General features: G+C 48.5%; 1 protein-coding gene across 1 annotated transcript in view; it reads right to left on the bottom strand.

Annotated features, from left to right (window-relative positions):
* FHL1 (four and a half LIM domains 1) overlaps window positions 1-13,454 on the bottom strand; it is a 65,940-nt gene extending 52,486 nt beyond the window's left edge. Inside the window, exon 1 of the mRNA XM_040627688.1 lies at window positions 13,365-13,454. The gene's annotated coding sequence lies outside the window, so the exon portion shown is untranslated. The remainder of the gene's footprint in view (window positions 1-13,364) is intronic.
* Window positions 13,455-15,228: the final 1,774 nt, after the last annotated feature.

Raw genomic sequence — 15,228 nt, 5'->3', positions numbered from 1 at the left:
ATGCTGACACTGTCGGTCCAAGGACCCCACTTGGGGGAACAGTGGTCAGTAGTTAAAATTAGTGTAATGATATAGTATAGATAGGTACGGTATACATACAACAGTAACTGCCGTATATACACTTCATTTGGCAAAAGAGAACGTACCATCTTCTGGAATCTCCTCCATGATTGGCAAACTTGGGCTAGGAGTCAAGACTTCCGACTCTCTCCTCCTCCCCCTCAGTTCCATACTCTCCACCACACCCTTCCCGTGTCTCTAACAACTCCTCCAATTGGAATGGAAGTTTCTTGCTTGAAGAGATCACTTCTGTTATTTACAGCTCCCCACAGCATCCAGCAAGCTTGCTTTACAAGCTGGGTCCGGCACTCCGTGAACAGTTTCCTCGCACGTGGGCACCCGGGCAGCCCTGCGCCCATCAATCCGCCACATCAGCGTGCACTCCGCTTCATCTGCCACAGGGACAAGAGCAAGCACACAAAGAAAAACGACGGCGGCTTCCAAAGTGGAAGGGATGAGAACTTTATAAGGGGATGCAATTCAACTTTCAAGCTGCGCGTCAGAAAATGTTCCCAAAGTACCCCCAGTTTCCATCGTCCACCTCGAGACCCAGTGCGGCAGTAAAAACCGCGCAGGGAGGGAAGGGCATTGCTCTGGTAGTTTGAATACTTAGGCCAACAGTCCCCCAACTTTTTTGTGCTGAGGTCCTCCTTGTTCCTAAACAGGAAATCCACAAGTGACTGAATTATGGGTAAAAAGGAGACAGAGGTGGGGCACCTGGGTGGCTGGGTCATTAAGCGTCTGCCTTCAGCTCAGGTCATGAGCCCAGCATTGTGGGATCGAGTCCCACATTGGGCTCCCTGCTCCATTGGGAGCCTGCTTCTCCCTCTCCCACTCCCCCTGCTTGTGTTTCCTCTCTCGCTGCCTCTCTCTCTGTCAAATAAATAAATAAAATCTTAAAAAAAAAGAGGAGACAGAGGGGAAGGAGGAGATGAGGGGCCAAAGGGCTGGGAGAAGCACTCGGGCAAGCAGCAAGGGCAAGAGGATGTTGTCACATGTGTGCCCTGCATGCCACGGCCACTACACCTCCCCGGACCTTCCAGCTATTTCCCCGCAGCTTGAATGGGAGGAGCAAGACTACGGGAGGCCTCGGGACTCGCCAAGCCTGTCTATACCTACGATGTAAATACATCACACTGACGTCGTATGGTTACTTTAGCCACATCTATGACGGCCAAGAATTTCTGTACCATCAAGTCAGCTGCAGAACGCGGTATCCATGGTGAGGGTGACCACAAGGGATGCGTCAGTTGTGCCTCCGTTTGGTCACCACTGGCAGAGAAGAACCTGTGATCCTGGCAGCTGACCTGGAACCCCCCGCCTCTGCACGGATTGTGACTCAGGGAGAGCTTATTTCTTGCCTAACAGAGGCAGGGGCACAGGTACAGTCAGTTAGTGCAACCATGCCGCGGCATCAAGAAAAATACAGAGAATTTGATCTAATAGCAGGTGTAATAATAAGTATACGTAACAGATCCATACATAAAAAATCACTTCTGATATGTAAGTTTTATTTTTTTAATTTTCTTTTTACTTTTAAGATTTTTATTTATTTGACAGCGAGAGAGGAAACACAAGCAGGGGGAGTGGGAGAGGAAGAAGCAGGCTCCCAGTGGAGGAGCCTGATGTGGGGCTCGATCCCAGAATGCCGGGATCACGCCCTGACAAACAGATGCTTAACGACTGAGCCACCCAGGTGCCCCTGATATGTAAGTTTTAATTAGGTGAGCTCTATAACCTAACTCTCCCCTTTATTCGTATTTTTCCAGGCAACTCTGGAGTTTTTCACTCTGGGTCTAATCCTAGACCCAATGGGACACATTCTATGATCAACCACATCCCCAACGCATCCATTCCTTGGGTGATCACCTTCATTTCGGTTCTAATCCCAGATGTCTCATCAATTGTTTCTCTTCTAGTCTCCTTAGTCTCAATGCCCCTCTCAGAACTCATTCCCTGACCTCTGCTTACTACCACCGACCACAGAATGTTCTGTGGTTTTGTTTCTGTTTTTAAGTAAACGCTATCCCCAACATGGGGCTCGAACTCATGACCCCGAAAGCAAGAGTCGCACACTCCACCAACTGAGCTGGCCAGGCGCCCCCGGAATGTTCTGTAATTTTACAGTCAACTCAAGAAAGCAACACATACTTGCAGCTGCTCGTCAGAATCACCCGGTTTCAGTATACAGAAACCAATTACAATAAGTCTTTAAAGACCCCCATCTTTTCACCCGGGTTTCCTGCAGAGCTGGCCACAAGGAGTAGCTGACTGCACGGAGGTTCTGGTGTTGGGTCTTACGCTACTACAAGCCATGTGATAGCCTTTGGCCCAAAGCAATCAAACTCTGACCTGGATATTGGCTCAGAGTTGGCGTGAGCTCACCAATTGTCACTGCTGCTCATGACACCATAAATACAAGGGTCAAAAAAGGGATCATGCGGCTGTAAGGTAGGGGATTTGTTGAGTCTGGGGCCCTACTCCACCACAAAGATGGCACGATGTCCCAGTGGTGGCGGACAAGGCTCGCGGTGGTTAGCAGAACTGGGCCGCTCCCTTGGAAGCTCCCCCTTCCGCTTTGCGGGGGCGGGGGGGCCGGGTACCAGTTACATCACTCCAGCAGGAGCCCTTCTCTTCCGTTACTAGCCGATGAACACACGCGGCGCTTCTACCTGCAAGTTACCAGTAAAAAAGTGCCTGATATATTCTTTGTATTTCTGAATCCTAAAGGGTTTTTAAATAGATTTGGGGGGCAGCTTTAGGTTTGCAGAGAAATTGAGCAGAAAGTACAGTTTCCATTTTACCTCAATACCTTCCTCGCGATTTCCTCGGTTCATATCCTGTGTTACCGTACGTAGAACGTTTGTCCAAACTGATGAGCCAATATTCACACGTTATTCCTTCAAGTCCACAGTTTACACTGGTGTTGCGCATTCTACGGATTTTGACAAAGGCTGAAGGTTTTCTCCCCTTTACAGTACGTGCCGAGGAGCAAGGAATTACCTACCTGACCTCGAAACAACTGTAATTGCTTTAGCTTTGTAAAAGGAAGTCTCACAGGAGCGTAATGTAAAAGCATTTCCTTCTCCTGGTTTCAAAGCCTGTGCGTCCCATATCCCACAAACACACTCAAGTCTGATTATCCGACTCTCAAACCTCCAGCAGGGGCCCACACTTGAAAGGAGTCTGGAGAAATGATTGGACCACAAAACAAGAAGTAAGAAAAACAGCCTCCAAAATGATAGCTGACACGCTGGAATTAGTCAGTCTGTGGACAACTCAGTCTGGAGAGGTTTACAAACACAGCTCTGTCATGAGAAAGCACAGCAGTGTAAGAGCAAATAGCATCAGGAGACGGAGAAGACGAGGAACGAGAAAATGGGGAGAGGAAGACGGGCAGGGCGGACGCAGTGGCACGCACGAGTGACAGATGGACATTAGCTGGACAGCGTGATGGCAATGACACAGACAGCCAGCCGGACGCAGAAGAACAGCGATGTGGACTGTTTTCGAGGGGGTAAGGGAGCAAGGCACAAACTGCGTCTCAGTACTCTGGCCCCGAAATTGCCTAATTATTCTTCCATCTCCATATGTCAATGGGAAAGCAACATTTAACATACTGAAAGCCTGCTTTGCACATAAGCGTGGAAGGATGGTATGCCTTCCACCCACAGACAGTGTCCTCTGAAACCTTCTGGAAGGCTTGAGCGACAGGGTTTGTTTATTCCTGTATACGGATTATGTACATACACTACCTAGGGGTATAAATGTATAGAGATGCAGAATATTTACTCTCATTTTTTAAAATTTTTACTTCATAAGTGTGAAGCAAAATTCCAATTATTTTATTTGTGCTCTTCTTGGGGGTTAGGACAGCTCACAGAAACTACTTCAGAAGAACAGAGACCACTTTTCTGTGTTTTTTTTTTTTAATCAGAATCATTTTTCTCTGGGCTGGAATCTAAGTTTACAAAGTGGCTCTCACACAAAAGCAGGTCAGTGGTTGACTGAGGATGGGGGCAGAGGGAAGCATGTGTGGCCAAAGGAGCACAAGGAAAGTTTTGGGGGAGTGACAAAGATATCCTACGTCCCAATGGTGGCACTGGTTTCATGGGTGCGTACATCGGCCCAAACTCGTCAAATTGTAGGCCCTAAGTGGATGCACTTTATCGTTCATAAATGATAATCAGTGAAGTTGATTTTAAATTATCTCGATCATTCCACGATGTACGGGTACATGACACCATCATGTGGTACCCTTTCAACAAATGCAATTTGTTGATGGTTCCTTAATAAAGTAGGGAAAAAATTGATATTAGAAAAGGGGCTCCAGCTGGAAAAAATGGGGGCTCTAACAAAGGCAGACAGTTTTATCTGTCAATGCAAGTATAGACATCGACCTCCTATTAGATATTTGGCTGCTTGGTTTCTTTCCTTCGTGTGGTTAGGTGTGCTGACTACACTGCAAAATTCCTTCCCAGGTCCCTCCTTAAAAGAGGCAGAGCTTGTTTGTAGCTTAGAAGGGAAGGGCCTAGGATTTGAAAATTTGAACTGACCCTGGCATCTGGAGATGCAGAATCGTTGACAAGGAACTTACTGTCCCCTTAGCTTCCAGAAGCAACCTGGCTGAGGAACTGATCATTTTAGGTATTTGAAACTACAGTTATTTACAGGCTGTTTCTTAGAAGCTGTTGAAAAACATAAAATCGTGTTAATTCAAATCTCTAAATCCACTACCATGGCTTGGTGATGCAGAAATGTTTGGACTTTATGACTCCCGTGTGTGTGCCTGTGTGTACTCTTTGGTCTCTAAGAAACCTGGGGGGGGGGGACACCTGTTACTTCCCTTCACCTGGCCACGTATAGTGCAGATGATAGATGATGCCTGGACAGACGCTAGCAATCAGCTTCCCAAACGACGATGGGTAAAACCAACCCTCGATGTCTTCCTAACAAATCACGCATTTCCAATGTGACACGAGTCAAGCCGTCCTAGCCACACTCTAGAACTGAAAGTGAGTAACAAGTCTTCGTCAATCCAATAAAGAAATTTAGTTTTGTCCCGTCCTCGTCAAAATCACCTTGACAATGAAACCTGTGTATGCCCAGCTATCATTTTCTTCGCACTGAAAAGTAAATGTAGACCCTTGCGGCTATGATAAATTCTTGTGATTACAGCGCGTATGGAACGTTTCCTGGCTTGGAATATATAGGAGACCCAGAGAGTTTTCATGTGGGTACATAAAATATGAATCCTACCAGCGCTGAAGGGCTGACAACGAAGATTTATTTTGATTGCTCTTTTTCTAGGTTTCGCCGCATTTAAAAACCAGTACACGTGGATCTTCTGTGCATTTTATACCTATGGCAGTTCGAACACGAAGCACGGGCAGATCTCGTTGGTGTAAATACAGAGGAAAACCCATTTCCAGAAGAGAGATACAGCGCACTCCAGGACGCTAGGAAGAGCTGCTGCTTCCTGCCAACGCACACGCTCATTAGCAGGCAATGATGAGGAACGGGAGCAGAAACTACTCAAGAACACACCCCGAGGCAAGGGTACAATTTTCTCATTTGTTCAAATGGTAAGCCCTTGGCAAGGAGTATCCAATCCATATTCATTATCTCACGTAGCTGTAGCTTTGCTGGGGCCCGGGCTGTAGACGAGGGAGGATGTCGTGTTTGCAGGTTTCCGTGTCTATGCAGCCCGCGTGATCACTACACGTAGCGTGTGCTTAATTCTGGGCCCCTGGTGACATTTCTCTACCGAGCGGCAGCAGCTGTCCTTACCCCAGGCCTGTTCTGGAGGGAGGCTTTGCTGCCTGTGCCAGGCAGAAAAGACCTCCCCGGCCCGGGCTGGGGTAACCCTAATACTGGCAAGTGGGGTGAAGATACGGCGGCGGATGAACGGGACGATGTGGCTACACGCAGAGCCCCGAAAAAGGAAGTGGGGAGAGTCGGCTGGCCTGAAAAGAGAGCGACCCCGAGAGCGAGAGAGACACACAGACAAAGGAGATGCAGAGAGAGGGAGATGCAGAAGAAAGGAAGGGGGGGGGAGAGAGGGAAGCTTTCGGACGGATTTCGCAGTACCGTCACAACCACCACTCTGGGGGCCTGTGTTAATGACGCCATGCCACCAGCATTTGCTCCGGTTTTGTGAACGTCCTCCCTAAGTCTGGAAGCAGATGCGATCTTTAAGATTTGCTTCCCACAATTTTAACAGACGCCCCATTTTATAAAGGAAAAAAAATACGTTCATGCAACAACAGCCCTGTGGTCTTCCAGACTACCACGTGGAAAGACTCTCATGAAGTCATTTTTCACTTCCACGACTACACGCAGAGTTGACGTGCCTCGGTACTTGCTACTTGCCCCCTAGGCCAGGGGAAATTAAACTGAGGGCTAGATTCACGAAAGAGGTTCCCCACCACTAACGCTCAATTGCAATAAAGCAAACAAGAGGACAAATTCCTGTAAAGCTCCCTTTTCTTTAAGATTTTATTTATTTATTGGACAGAGATAGAGAGAGCCAGCGAGAGAGGGAACACAGCAGGGGAGTGGGAGAGGGAGAAGCAGGCTCATAGCAGAGGAGCCTGATGTGGGGCTCGATCCTGGAACGCCGGGATCACGCGCTGAGCCGAAGGCAGAAGCTTAACGACTGCGCTACCCAGGCGCCCCCCAGTTCATGTTTTTGGTAAAGAGTGTTTTTAAGTCCTCTCTACGCCCAGTGTGGGGCTCGAACTCACGGCCCCGAGATCAAGAGTCGCAGGCTCTACCGACCGAGCCGGTGGCCAGGCGCTCCTACTCCCAACTGTTTTGATCATTTTCTGAAATTGGGGAATACTTGGCCTTTTTGGTATCCCTTAGTACAGCTAATATACTTCCACCATAAAAGTCTGCCCTTTTGAGGGACAGGCCAGCAAAAAGTTTGTGGTTGTGAAGGGTTTTTATTTAGGAAATAAAAACTTACCTACGTACGGGGGACCTAAAACTTCAAACTCGAACTCCAACATTCACATGTTATATGACTTGGAAGCAGATGCTCAACCTCTGTGAGCCTCAGTTTACTTACCCATAAAGTGAGGGGGAGTGGGCCCTGACAGCCCTTTCTAGTGTGGGAATTCTATTGCTCAAGTTGGAGGAGGAGAAATTTTAAGGAGCTTCCGTGATCGTTCTCTAACTCCCCAGCACTGTTCCCATCTCACTCCTCATGTCCACGACTTCTCTCTAGAGATACAATAGTAACTCAGAAAATCTTTTGGTAAAATTTTAAAAAATAACTTAGGCTACCTTTTTATGTTGGCGACTTTGCAGTGAACTCACTCGAGTCCACCATTAAAAAAACCATGGCATTTTAAAAAGAAATACAAAACACTGTCACTAATTTCTGGGCGGTGGGTTAGAACTGATTTTTCTATTCTTCTTTAGGCTTTTCTATATTTTCTGAACTTTCCTACAATGAAAAAGTACCACCACTGTCATTAAAGTTGGATTTTTGAAAGGATTAGTGCATTCTTGCAAGTTTTATCAGATCTCTTAAGTCTACTCTAAAATCAAGGGGGGGGGGGACCAAATCTGTAGCACGGTGCGTGCCCATACCCAGGCGGTTGATCACCCCAGTGGCTGACTGCTGCAGTCCAAGTCACATTATTATTATAATCAGAATCTATGGCTCCCAGACCTATGTGGAAATCAAAACATGCATTTTATCTAAATAACATTTCTTTTTTCCCCCCAGCATCCTGGCCCTTGAGAATCATGGTTAAAATTCCTTTCCAATTTAAAGTAAATGAAATGAAACATGAAGCCCTCCTTCTACCCACAAAAAAACCCAAAAAACAAAAAACAAAACAAAACAAAAAAAACTGCTTGCCAGACAAAATATGATTGCTATTGGGCTGTTTTTTATTTTTCCTCTTGTTATGCTCAAAAACACAACACATCAAAAGTTAAAATAAATATTTAGCTGTCAAAACAAAACACACTCCCCATATGGAAAACACAAGTATAAGCTTGATGACGTTTATTATAAGAACAACTTCCATAGCAAAAACAAATGTTCAAATTGTTTAAAAAGATGACAAAACCAAATGCTGTCATTACGAAGTTCTACACGACAGTCCCAAGGAAGGTAGAAGGCGAGCCGCAGAAAGAATATAAACACCATTGGCTAACTTCCAGTCTTATGGTTATCCCAACAGTGTTCGAAAAATTCAAGTTAGAGAGCAAACGGAGTTCTCCAAAATGACAATTACAGGCTTAGTTCGGGTAGATCCCTAGAACGAATTCCCTGCTGAACTCGATTCTCATCACTGGAGGAAAGCACAGTGATTCACCTCCCCATTCTCTACCTGAATATAACCCATCATCTACGACACGGTACCTCTGAGATCTCTTTTTGTCCAGGCCCCGTTTACTCACCTTTCTGCAGCTTGCTCAACTCAGCCCCCTTCACCCTCCGCAAGATTTAGAAAGCAGCAAGGCACAGGGGCTTAGTCATGGGTCTTACGTTCAAATCCCAACTCTCCCACTCAGTTGTGCAATCTTCCCCAAGTCACTTTGCTTAACCTCATCTGGGAAATGCACACTGTTACTTTGCAGAGCTGCTGGGAGGATCAAATTACACAATGGGTGTAAATTCATCAAGTGTATTTTCTAGAACTACAGCAGGCCTTCAAGTAATGTCAGGTCCCCTTCTCCCCCTACTCCTGGCCACTTACTTCCAAGTACGATCAAACTTAACATTCATGCTTTTAATTACTCTCAAGCAAGCTCAATGGTATATAGGGCATGTAGTAATTTTAATTTTGTTAAGTAAGATTTTGAATGGAGCACGCCACAAGGGAGACGGTACGTTGACGTCGTGCTCAAAAACCATGAACTTCTGAGGAGTAAGATGATCTTCGTTTTGATGTCTGCTTCCAACCCTGACCAGCCGTAAGACCCGAAGCAGGTCACTTTGCCTCTCTCAGCCTGGTTCCTCATTTATAAGAATGTATACGAGTGCCTGGCACAGCGCAAGTCCCGTACACGGTGGCTCTCACCGGTCTTTTAATTAGTCAGGTCGATGTACTGGGACCCATCACTTTAAGACTAGTAGGGTGAGCTCAGCAAACATTAAATGTCACAGGTCAAGACGCTGTTACTGCTTTCTACTCTGCCCGAAGTTACCGTTTTACTGCGTCCTGTAGAGGGAATGCCACCAACCTCAGCACGACTGACATTTCAGGTCACGTAATTCGTTGTGGGGGCTGCCCCAGGTGATGTAGACTCCTTGGCCTCCACCTGCCAGACACCAGCGGCACGCCGCACCCCAATTCATGACAGCCAAAAATGTCTCCATTGTTCGATGTCCCGTGGGGGGCAATACTGCCCCAGTGAAAAACCACTGGCCTAGCACCACCCACAAACAGGGCAGTGCACAAGGATCTCGGGAGGTACCCCTGCAGGAGGGCGAAGGCTTACTAAAGAGCTACTGTTGAGTATCATTCACTCTTTTGGGTTCTATCATCCATTATCCATAACCCAAAGTTGACCACAGAAGAAGAATTTTGTTTGGCCCCATTTGCCATCAGAAGATGATTTTAAGTCACAGGAAGGAAAGCTGGCCTGGCCGCTGTCTCCTCACTACTCCACGAAGTGCTATAAAATGCCAAACTTAAATATCAAGAAGTCTCCTATGTCCTATGTACTTCACATAAAATGTATCTTTTTTTTTTTTTAAAGGCCATAGACCTTAAGACCCTTAAGATGACTTATAAACCATGTGCCTGGGTGGCTCAGTCGGTTAAGCGTCTGCCTTTGGCTCAGGTCATGATCTTGGGGTCCTGGAATTGAGCCCCGCGTCAGGCTCCCTGCCCAGCAGGGAGTCTGCGTCTCTCTCTCCCTCTGCCCCTTCCCTGCTGTGCTCTTTCTCTCATTCTCTCTCTCTCTCTCTCAAATAAATAAATAAAATCTTTTAAAAAAAGATGACTTATAAACCATATTATTACCCCAAAATGAAAAAGTATGTCTTAGTCGGGAAGGTGCGGTACTATTTACACAATGACTCTTTCCCTGGCAAGAAACGACTCCTCTGTGTGCGTGGTTGAAGCATGTTTAATGTATATAAAGTGCCACGTTAATGCCCAAATGACTCTGGACACCCCTTGATTATTTGCAACAAATTCTTGGTCTGTTTTTTGTTTTAATACCTGCCCCAGAAGGCGGGAGCCGTTTCTTATGCACCGTGTACCCCTGCACTTAGCTCAGAGCCTCCAACACAGGCAGTAACTCAGGAAATGTTTGTTGAATAAATGAATGGTCATGTATTCTGCTTAATTAAGTACTCTGTTGACAAAAAAAAAGGACCTTTCTTTGCTCTCGTCCAACAGGAACTGAAAGAAAAGATCTTTTTAAGAGAAAATAATTACAGTCTACTCCCTTTTACCCCAAGTCCAAACAACTGGGAAGTTCAATTAACCAAAAAAATTTTGTAGGCAAAAGTTAGGGAAAGCAGCCAAATAGATAAGGCCTAAAGTTCAAGCAAGCACAAACATTTGTTCAACTCCCAATGTTGCTGGCACCAGAGGGGGAAAAAGGGAGGGGTGTGGGGCAGAAGGGAACCAGGAGGTGGAGAGCAGGAAAACAGGGATCAGCCTCTGAAGGTTGGCTTCCATTCCTTCAATAAACTTATTTTTTTTTAATGTCAAAACTTTAGGGGTGAGGGTCAAATTTCTTATGCAAAGGCTTGATTTGCCAATTATTCTTCAAATGGCTATAAGTAAAACCTTTAAGACTATTTACAAAGATATTTGATCATACTTTTGTTAATTTCTGAGATTTCTTCCTCTTTTATCCCCCTCCAGTCCTGGAGGGCAAACAACAGGTTCTCAAAAAGCTGGGTAAAGACATCATCCATTTACTCCTTTTGTCTGGAGAAACTGAAGTCCCCACCACCCATCAACATGCTTCCCTCTGTAAAAGATTTCACCACTCTCAGCATTCTCTTCCTAAGAGAGAAAAAAATCAGACTTACATTGTATTTTTAAATGCACAGGTTTTAGATTGTCAGCGGTCTGTAGAACGTGTATGGCAATAACGTTAGACGTGGTGCATATAATAGTGCCTATTTACATGCATTTCCATCAATCTCTGACACCAGAATCTCTATCTCCACTTAAAACATTTCCAGTTTAGTATTTCCAGTAAACACATAATTATTTAAGTGGTCCACTCGTTTGGTAGGTATTAAATGAGCTCCAATGCACTGGTATCACACAAGAGGAATCTTACACAAATTTTTTTGTAAGTTTCACTCAAACATCTAGACTTGGTTGGGAAAAAAAAAAAAAACGCTTTCCTTCTCCAAAAATTCAATATGGGAATGGAAGCGTAGAATTTCAGAAACCATATATGGTTACAGATCCTATATGGTAGTCTTCGACTACATACTTATTGCAAGGCGGTTTGCACAAATCATGGCCTATCTGACCAATTTCCTGTCGCATAAAGATTATATTTGCTCTTAAAAATGTTAAATAACCATTTTTAAAGACTGAAGGTAAAGACTAGATTGGAACCTTATGTAACCACAATGGGAAAGCACATATAGCCTCACCACATTAAAGGCGTATGCCTTTTCAGTACCTACTCTTCTTAAGCAAATATGAGCATGAGTTTCCAAAGGCAAAGCTACCATCCCAGAAGCCCTTGCTTCTTCAGTGTAAAGAATGGGGAGGGTTCTGTTCCTGGAGAAGATGAGCTGGGGAGGCAAAGGCTGTGCAAAATTCCAAGGGACTCGTAATTTAAATGTATGCTATTCTGCAAATGTTCACATTTCCAAGGAACAACATCAAATTTACATTAAAACTGTCTTAATCAAGATAACGAAAAAAAAATTATTCCTACTGCTCTATAAGCTTGCCATAGATTTGATAACCCAGGGAAGAATTACAGGCAATTACAAAATGATGGCTCCAATTAGGAAAACTGGATCTACTCCAAATTCAAATCAAAGGGGGCTCAGATAATCCCAATGGAATAATTTAAACGAATATAGGGGACTTCCAGCAAAGGCATACGTTTATTCTATTTCTACCTCTTCTAAAAGCCAAGCAAAATGCTAACACGACGTATCTCTTGCCCTTCAGGAAATTAAAAAACCAAACCTGGAGTCCCCTTTATAAACCTTGTTCTCTCTTCTTTTCCCAAGGGGTCTCCCTGGCATAGGGTTTTTATTTTAAAGGGCAATCCAAACAAACCTGAGAAACTCGCACAGTCCCCAGTGCAGAAAATAATATAGCACTGAACACGAACCACACACACAGTCTTCCCTTGCTCATTTGCAAACCTCTACCTAGTCCTGGACGGCTGAGAAGAGGCCACTAGGAATGGAAGAGAACGAGAAACTTCGAAAGCACAAACCTCTCTCCCAAAACCTAGAACAGACAGCACCTTGTAGGGATTTCACGCTTTGCGAGACGGAAAGGTCACACCCTGCAGTTTTGAAAATCCACCTTCTAAGGCTCAACCCACGTGACAGAACCTTCCTCTGGCTTCTCTAGGTTCCACACTGGAGCTGAAATCCCCCACTCTCCCCACCCCCATTCGCCCACCTCCCCGCCATCCCCTCAGTAGGAAGAACCGCTGCGGACGCTCCCCGCCCCCCTCACTCTCTCTGCACCCCACCCCCAACTCCTCCAACCGCCCCCCTAGCATCCCCGTCGAGAAAACCCCCCGGCGAGCCCGCTCACCTCCACGCCCGCTCGTCCCCACCCCCGCCCTCTTCGTTGTGCGAAGCCGGGCAGGTCCCCCCCTCCCTCCCCATCCCCGCCACCCCGGAGGAGCACGCCTGGGGGGGGGGGCCCGCCTCGCCCCCGCCCCGCAGCCATCCCGGCTGAGAACACCAAGGGGTGCCCACACCTCACACCGCCCCCACCGCCCCCACCGCCCTCCAGTCTCCGGAGGAAACCAAGGGGCTCCTTCCCCTCGCCCCGCTCCCCACCGTTCCGCGGAGAAAGCACCGGGAGCCCCCCTGGTACGCCCGCTCCCCCGCCCCCACGCCACTCCCTCCTTGGTCGCTCCCCATCCCCACGCCCGCTACCCCGGTGGCGCAAGCCCGGGGTAGCCGAGGCACACACCCGAGGGGACCCCACGGCCCCCACCCCGGCCGGGCGGCCGAGGCCCGAAACCGCAGGTACCCGCCACGGCAGGCCGGGCGGCCGGGGCGGCGGCGGGGCAGGAGGGCGGCCGCTCCCCCGGGCCGCGGGGCCGGCGGGCGGGAGGCGCACACGCACGCACACGCGGAGAGAAAGCGAGCTTACTGCCTGGCGATGCTCGCCGGCGCAGCTGTCTCGGCAGCGGCCGCTGCCTGCACCGAGGCCGAGGCGCGGCGGCGGCGGCGTCGGCGGCGGCTGCGGACTGAGCCCCCTGGGCTGGGCGCTGGATGTAGGGCGCGGGAGGGGCGCGAGGGGAGGGGCGCGCGGGGAGGGAGGGGGGCGGGCGCGCGCGCGGGGCGGGCGCGGCGCGCGCCGGCCGGGCTCTGACTCGCGGGGCTGCGGGCGCGGCGCGCGCGCGGGAGCCGGCCCGGCGGGGCGGGGGCGCCACGCACCCCGCGCGGCCACGTGCCCCCGCCTCGGGAGCAGCCGGGCTGCTGGCGCGGCGCGGGCGCGCGGGGAAGGTGGCTGCGGGGAGGCGGGGGCGAGCGCTCCCTCCCCCACCTCCCCCGAGGGGCGGCTCTGGTCTGGAGACCGAGGGGGGGGCCGGGGGCGCTCGGGCCGCCCCCCCCGGGCCCCCCCTCCCTCGCGCTGCAGCCCTCGAGGCTGGCGGGGAGTCACGAGTCGCTGCAGGCAGCCGCGGCCAGGGCAGGGAAGGTGGGAGCAACAAAGAGAGTCGAGCGAAGGTGGCTTCACCAGGGGCCTCCGGTAACCTGCGCACTCCCTGCAAAGCGGCCTGGGTCGGGGGGCGCCCGGTTTCGGCCCCCGACTGCGGGACCCCGTGGGCCGCAACGCCGCCGAAGGACCCACCCGGGACCCTTCCGCTTAGTAACAAGCGGGTGGGAGCGAAGGGAGTTCCATCCATAAGCCTAATGCTACCATCCAGAGGGCTTTACATCGCTCAGAAAAGCACTGATGGCAAAGCAGCACGTGGCTACTCATTCATTCACTCGACATTTGGTTTTCTGAGCCCTCCACCACGTGCCAAGCACTGTGCCAGGTGCTGGGGGTACAGCGCAGAGTCATGCGAAGCACCATCCACCCTGCCCTGGGAGCTTGCAGTCTAGTGGGGGAGACAGATGATAAAGAAGGGAGAAAATAATCAAATTTGGGCTAAGGCCTGTGCAGGAAAAGGAAGAGGTTGCAAATGGTGTGGTTAGGAAAGGAGGAGGTGACATTTAAGCCGAGCCCTGAAAGTTATGACAGAAGCAACCATAGAAAGAACCAAGGAAAAGCCTTCCAGAAAGAGGGAGCAGATGTATGAAGGCCAGAAGGAGGGAGCAAATCTTGATGCCTGGGAGTTAAGAGGTGGTGATTGTGACTGGCACCAGCAGGGCCCGGGAGAGAACAATATAAAGCTGGACAGGACAGGTTGGCAGGGACCAAATCTCGTACTGCGTCCTAGGCAGACCCCTTTTATTCTAAAAACAATGGGAGGCCATTGAATGAATGGCTTTATCCCAGGGCATGACATGATCTTCTTTGTATTTCTTTTACATTTCTTTTTCTTTTGGAATAATTGTAAATTCACAAACATTTGTAAGCACTTACACGGAGAGATGCTATGTACAGCTTACCCCGCTGCTGAACTATCCTACAAGATCACAACCACAATATTGACATTAGTACAATCTAATCTTACTCAGATTTCCCTGGCTTTTCTTGTACTCGTGGGTGTGTGCGTTTAATTCTATACAATTTTATCACTCATGTAAACGCATGTATCCACCACCACCATCAAAATGCAAAATAGTTCCATCGTTAATTACAAGGATCCATCCAGTTGCTCTTTTATAGCCACACCCACTGCCCTAGGCCCCCAAGGCCTTCGCTGCTGGCCACCATTAATCTGCCTTCCATTTCTATAATTTTGTTATTTCTAGAATGTTATGTAAATGTAAAATGTAAATCATACAGTAGGTCACCTTTGGGGATTGGCTTTTGTCCCCCTCAGCTTAAGTCTCTTGAGCTT

The sequence above is a fragment of the Ursus maritimus genome (genome assembly GCF_017311325.1).
Source record: "Ursus maritimus isolate PB19 chromosome X unlocalized genomic scaffold, ASM1731132v1 scaffold_X1, whole genome shotgun sequence".
In the NCBI taxonomy this organism is placed as follows: Eukaryota; Metazoa; Chordata; class Mammalia; order Carnivora; family Ursidae; genus Ursus; species Ursus maritimus.
This window is presented reverse-complemented; position numbering and strand designations above follow the sequence as displayed.